Raw genomic sequence first — 7,097 nt, forward strand, 5'->3', positions numbered from 1 at the left:
AATTTTTATCACTATGCCAAACCGAATCATTACCTCACTACTCTAGTTAAAGATAGGCATGGGTTATTAGGGCTACATCAGTGGGTATTTATTAGGCCTATTTTTTAGTATGATAGGAATTACTAAAATCTAAAAGTAAGATAATAGTGCAGGGTTTGTGCTTTAATGCTGCACATGCTGTTGCAATCGCTCTGCACTCTTACACAAACTCTGACTCAATTGCAGTCAACAGGAATCTGCTTCTAACGGGAATCTGCTTCTTGCATCAGCTGGGTTAATATTCGATCCTGTCCGTGGTTCCCAGCCAGGATCTGATGGAATATGCCTGTTACTCTCCCTGCTGAGCGCCCACCGCCGCGGGTGTATCAGCACAGCTCTCCCGCGGTGTGTTTGGGCTGTTTCGGGTCTCCCCGATGGGTTTCTGTCGCGCCCAGGTCCCGCTGCCCGGCGGCTCCATCTGGCGGCGGCCGCACCGCGGAGAGCCCGCAGCTCCTCTCATGGATGTCGGGAAAACCCGCATCTCCGCACCTGCTCCTCGGCAAAGGCATCCTCAGCACAGGCAGGGGCAGCTTTGCTCCGGGTACAGACGTTCATTATGCTTTTTAATTCTAGGAGCTGGTGGAGTGAGAGCAGTTCAAGGCGGTCCTGCTGCAAATCGGATCCTGTCAATAATCTCACTACATTCTCTGTATATTTAGGGACTTGAGCATCTCTCAGGAAGAAAGGCTGAGGGAATTGGGGCTGTTCAGCCTAGAGAAGAGATGACTGAGAGGAGACCTCATCCCTGTCAGTATCCAGTGGGAGGTGTCAGATGGAGCAGGCTCTGCTCCGTGGGGCTCAGCAATGGCACAAGAGGCAATGGGCAGAACTGATGCCCAGGAAGCTCCACCTGAACATGAGGAAGAATTTCTTTGCTGTGCAGTGACCAAGCACTGAACAGGCTGCCCAGGGAGGGTGTGGAGTCTCCCTCCCTGGGGATATTCCAGAGCTGTCTGGACACAATGCTGTGCCATGTGCTCTGGGATGGCCCTGCTTGAGCAGGGAGATGGGACCAGATGACCCACTGTGGGCCCTTCCAATCTGATTCTGTGATTCCATATTCACAGCACTGTGCTCTTCATAAATACTAGATGTCATTGCTCTTCCCCCATCCCTTTTATCAGCATTGATTCACTATTTCATTTCCTGTATCAGGATGTTTTATATATTTTTCCTCTTCAGGTTACTAGGAACACCATGTTTTTAAAAATCAAGATAAAAACCACATTCTCTTTCAGTCCCAAAAATCCTCATTCTGTGTCAAAAGCAGGCATCAGAAACCAATCATAGTGGTGCACTGGCATTCTGGTCTGATGAGCCAATTGGCAGATTTCTGTCAAGTGCTTCCCTAACATACAGCAGAACCCAAATAACTGCAAGCCCCTTCTGTCTGTCCTCAGCCTCATGTTTTCACAGCTTTTGACATACTAAGAGATAGGCAAAAGGGTACCACAAACAATTTCAGCTGGAGATGGGCTGTTGCTACCAAAACAATGATTCATTCTGGCTTTCAGCCTGTCCTTTACTGCATCTTGAGAAAATGCCCATCAGAAGCAGGCTGAGTCTGGAGAAACTGGCCAGAAACACCTGATCCAATTACCTGAAATGCCTGTTACCTTCACAGGAAACCATGACAGGGTTTTTTGCTTGGTTTTTTTTTTTTGGTTTGTTTTTTAAAGATGAGACACTTAATCTTGTTGCACAGAAAAAAAGGTTTCTCTACATTTTATTCTGTGCTAGAGATTCCCAGAGAAAATACAAGAATTAGGCAACTGTAAGTAGCAGACTTAGTTTCATCATTTTACCTAGCTGCACCTTTTCTTTTTTTTCCTTAAAATATTTAAATTTTTTATTATAACAATGGCAGAGCAAAAAACCCATTCCAAACTTGAGGCATGTGTGAAGTAATATTGACCTATTTGCCTAAGTTTGCAAAGCACCTAAAAATACTTTCAAGGTTTCCCTTTTATATCAATGCATTGCTTGGATATGGGCGAGGATGGTTTAATTTACAATCTTACATTAAAGCAGAGAAAAGAGGAAAAAAGAAGAAATGTCATGTGTTCTCCAGAACATGTGGTAGGAGTGGTCCAAAGAGAAGGGAGAGAATGGAAGATGTAACAAGGCAAGCTTCTAATCACATCCCAGTTTAGGAGGGTATGAGATTAATTTGCCTCCGAAGTCTGGACAACCCTGTGCTGCAGTGATGAAAAGCTGCTTTGCTTACCCCTGTCTGATGTCTCAGGCTCCAGACATCTTCTGTCTTTTCCTTGGTACTGTAATTGCCTGGTATGTGTGCTCTTACAGGGTCACAGAAGTGGCAGACTCTTCCACTTCTGCTTCCTATTACAGTGATCATTTGAACCTTTCCTTCTTGACAACACAACAGTTTCGTAACTTCTGAGCTCCTCATATTATACTCAGGATTGCCAGGAGAGCCTTCACAGGATCAAACAAAGCACAGCTATATAAAAAATGAAAATGAGTATGAAAGTAATGCTATAGCACTTAAATCCTTTAACAGAGCTAAGTTCCTTCATAAGGGGAATTTTGCAACTGCAGAATGGCTTTTTAAAAGGAATAAGAAAAGGCAACGTTTCTAAGAGCTGGAATGTAACTCCAGTTGCCACCTATTAACACTCTACCCCTGGGCTGGAAGGTGTAAAAAATACAGTAGAAATGACCGAATCACTGCAGGAAGGCACAATAGCAGGTTACTGAGATCCACTACAAGCAAAGCATATGCTTGATGGCAAATCTTTTCCCCATTTCCTACATTAGATATTCATCGGGGTCTGACTTCTAATTGAATGCAAATAAAGAATAACAGGTTTTTGCATATGAAGTGAAGCTATAGAACATCTGCCTCTTCACAGCCTTTCAATGTACCTTATGTGACATTAAGCAAAGAAGGTTTGCCTCATCAGCTTGTAAGAAATGGTGAATTTGAAGAACAGTGTGACTGAACTAAATCATTCCACTGCTGCTGTAAAAGGTGTCTCTTTGATCTCCCCATGTACTCCTAGGTGATAAAATGCCAAGTTGGGCAAAATCAGTTTCAATGCCAAAAAGATGGACTACTAGTGCAGAAGGTCACAAAACACCATTAATTGCCTTATATCATCTCAGTCTTGAAAGATGATCCAAAAATATAGGCTGGTGCTTTGGAATAGAGCACACATTGCTAGCTGCCGCTATCCAAGCAAACTGTTAAAGGTACTTCAGGCATAACCTCACCTACAAATGGAATAACCTATCTCCTGCTCTTTTAGACTTTTAAAGTAGTCATTTATGCTAGTTTTTTACTTCCTCAGCAACCTAATTCACTAATTGTGTTTACTGGTACAGAGCAGTCATTTTGTGACCTTTTCAGAAAAAAGCTACAGCAGTCTGATTGTAAAAGTCAGTGTCCTGAAATTAGCTTACATGTTTTTATGTTATAGCATGGATGAACACTGACGTGGAAATAAAAACCTGGTTAAAAAAAAACTACACAAAATACCTGCAAGAATCCCAGCTAAAAAAAGAGACAATCTCCTACAGCCACTATTTTGGAGAATATATCTAAAATAGTGCGTATTAGGTTTCATCAAAACTCTAATTACAGGACATACATAAAGTAGACAAATGCCAAAATCAGATCTAAAATGTGTACTGTAAATTCATTTAAGAAACAAAACATTTGAGTCCCAAGGACAGATGACATTTGAAGGTGTCTGGAATAACATCAGTGATCCATTTCCATGCTTGGTCCGATTCAGTGGTGTGAGAGATGTGCAGCATAATGTGTACTGGTGCTGCTGGAGTCTGAGAACAAGTGTTCAGCTGTGTGTAATTCTGGCCCGCAGCAGACATTACTTTGGAGACACACAGTAAGCATAAAGGTGATTTCAGTCCCATCAGAGCCACGGGTCCTTGGCTGACTTCACTGCCCACCTTACACCCACACCCCAGGTGCTGAATGAGAGCCCCAGTTTTACAAAGGAGCACAGAAAAATTCTCTCCAACATTCCTGGATATGAGTTCTGACAACGTGGCAGGCAGGAGGGGAACTTGCAGTCAGATGGGTAGTAGAATGGAAGAGCAGCTTGTACGGATTACATTACCTGATTTTCTTTTCTCGTGTGCTAAGTTATAGGCAAAAAGATGAAAAGGTGAATTTGACACACTCTGTATAATGATGGACCAGATTTGAAGCTTCCAGAAGTCACTGCAAATACTCAAATTTTAAGTTACAATGGGATTTTCAGACTCACAGAGTTTAGCACATTTTAATACTATCTCCTGGGTCACCTCTCAGTGTCATTTGCAACCTTTTGGTGTCACCATTTGGGATCACATAATGCCTATTGTGGCTGCAACACGGTTGTCTGAAGAACAAAGCTAAATGAAGAGTATGGCAGTGTTTATGTAACATTTATATTGTTCTGTAACATGAGCTAGACTTCAGAAACAAAATTAACTGGAAATGCTTTGCAAACTACAAAGGAACCTTTTGCTAGCTTTCTGCAGCCCTCATCTTGGGAACCACTGCCTTAAAAATGTCACAAATGACTGCGCCAGGAGTAAAATGATGGGCATGCAAAACCAGTAATGGGCGTAATGTGTAAAGAACAGCTAATGCTGAGTGGCTTTACTGGCAACAGTAACAATCGTGAGAGGCAAGTGCCACTGGAGGAGAGGGCACTGCCCAGGCAGATGACTGAATGCTCGAAAAGGAGAGAACGTGCAGCCCTTTCTCTATGATAAGTTCCAGGAAATTCTTTATTCTGCCCTAAGCAGACAAGCATTAAGTTCTCAAAATCTGTTGGAAAGACTCACAGCAGGATGTGCCAATTCAATCAATACCACAGAAGAATAAAAGGCCAAGACTTTGCTGCAGTTAGAATAAACAACTGTCCTAAATTCTGTCAAACAGTGGCTGTGTCTCTTTGCTAGTATTTGAAATGTGTGTAAAATGTTACAGTACATCCACAGCCAGTATCATTACTCTTTTTTTTAGCCAATATTCCCATCATGCCTCAGAGGTGATGAAAGAAAATACTGACTGCAAACCTGAGAACAGAGTTGCATGAAAGCAAGAAATGATGCAATCTACTGAAGAGATTTTCTTCAGAAAGATCACAGGTCTCATGCTTTAGTCATGGCCCATTCCTTTGCCAGCAGGTTCAGAGAGAGTGATCACTGTGAGCTAAGTGATTTCTTTCACGTAAGCTGCTCACGGTGACTACAGAAACCTCCAGGATTACAGTGCACAAACAATGGGAGAAAAGCTGCTTCAAATAATACATCCAGACAATGGAGTTGCCATTATGGTAGCAATGCAAAATATAGACAGGGATTTAAATGAACAGGGTGATATCTGTATACTTTGGAGGGCTCACGTGTGCCAAATTTGGCAGCATGAGTGTTCCTATTGCTTGTTGCTCCACCCCTTGAACAATGAGGCTAAACCCCATATGTGCAGGAGTTGGTAGAGCACAAGCAGTTTTGCTAATCACGCTGCATGCAAAAGCAAAAAGACAAAGGAAACTAGTAATGCTTAGACTAGCATTGGGGAAATAATTAAGCATGAATGAAATATTGTATGTGGATTTGAAATGAATGTTCTTGGAAACAATTGTGCTGTTTCAGTTGTGCTGCTTTCCCCCCTAAGTTTCACAAAGTAATCTGCATGTCATTTAAATAAATACCATAAATTATTGCAAACTTTTTGTTTTTATTTACATGAAACAAAATACTCATTTCCATTATTGTTTGGATTACCTGACAAGAGTGAAATGCAGAGGTCTGAGAGGAAACTTGTCTCTCCCTAAAGTATTACAGATTTTTCATGCGTGAGAGAGCCAGAAAGCAGGACCCCATCTTCAGCTTTGCCTTACATAGACAAGGAATGCTCTGTACATGAAACAGAGATATGGGATCAGATCTTCCAGTTAAGCCAAGCTGGAGCTGCAAGTTGGTCAAGGGTACTGGTTTAGACTGTCTTGTACTTGTCAGGGTTTCATGGCCCGCTTCTGAAAATAACAACAGCCTCAGTGCTGCCTGTCTGCTGGCCAAACCTGCTTCTTCTGGGATACTTTAGTTCTTTGCAGCTTGAGCACACACAGCAAATACCATCTCTTTTACAACCCTGTGAGCTCACAGGATCCGCTCGAGTGCTCAGCAGCGTCCGCAGGGGATCCTGGTAGCACTGTCACACCTCCGGGGACTTCAGACATTGCTAACTCATCTTGCTCTGATGAACCCTCTGCTTCTCTCTGGGAATTCATACATGAGGGTTAACTTCAACCACCACAACTTACAGGGCCTATACTCTTCTCTCATGCTCATTTGCTCCACTTTCTTTCAGTCACCAATTATCCACATGTCACCAATTTGATTTCCCCTCTGATAAATATTTGCCTTCCTTCTTGACTACTTAATTACACTTCTTTCTCAGATTCCTTCTCAAGCCTGCTTTCTCCTCTCACCCCATGATGGGGTCAACAGCAGCCAATTCAGAACCCTTGACAGTCTGTGTGTTTAGACAAATCAGAAGAAATCAAATGACTGAAATACACAAATCCAGGAAAAACTGAGTGGACGATAGCCTAGAAAGGAAGGTGCACATACCTCTGCAGGATCATGCAGAGCCTGATGGCCACTGAAAACTAAATACAGGAAGCACCACCTGAAAAACCAAGTGACCTGACATTCTGCAAAAGGAGGAATTTAATATATAGCATAAATTTTAATGTTCTGGCTGTAAGACAGTAAATGATCATTCGTGCTTCTGACCTATGAAATCTGCCTGCAGGTTTCCTCCACAATGCTTGTATTTATATCTAGTTTCTCTCTACAGTCTAAATGGGAACAAAACAGACATTCCTCACTCTTCTCACATAACCTTGGGCTGCTTTTCCCCATGTTGTTAAATATGTCAAACATTATGGATTGCAAGCCAGATGAACTCATTGTGCAATGTTCTTTTCACAGAGGAGTAGCCTGTAGTCTCAATTTCTAAGGCTGTTTTTTGTTTTATGAACCCACTTCCTATCTTGAATACAAAGGCATTT

The sequence above is a fragment of the Lichenostomus cassidix genome, chromosome 11 (assembly GCF_008360975.1).
Source record: "Lichenostomus cassidix isolate B80296 chromosome 11, HeHo_3.0, whole genome shotgun sequence".
Lineage (NCBI taxonomy): Eukaryota > Metazoa > Chordata > Aves > Passeriformes > Meliphagidae > Lichenostomus > Lichenostomus cassidix.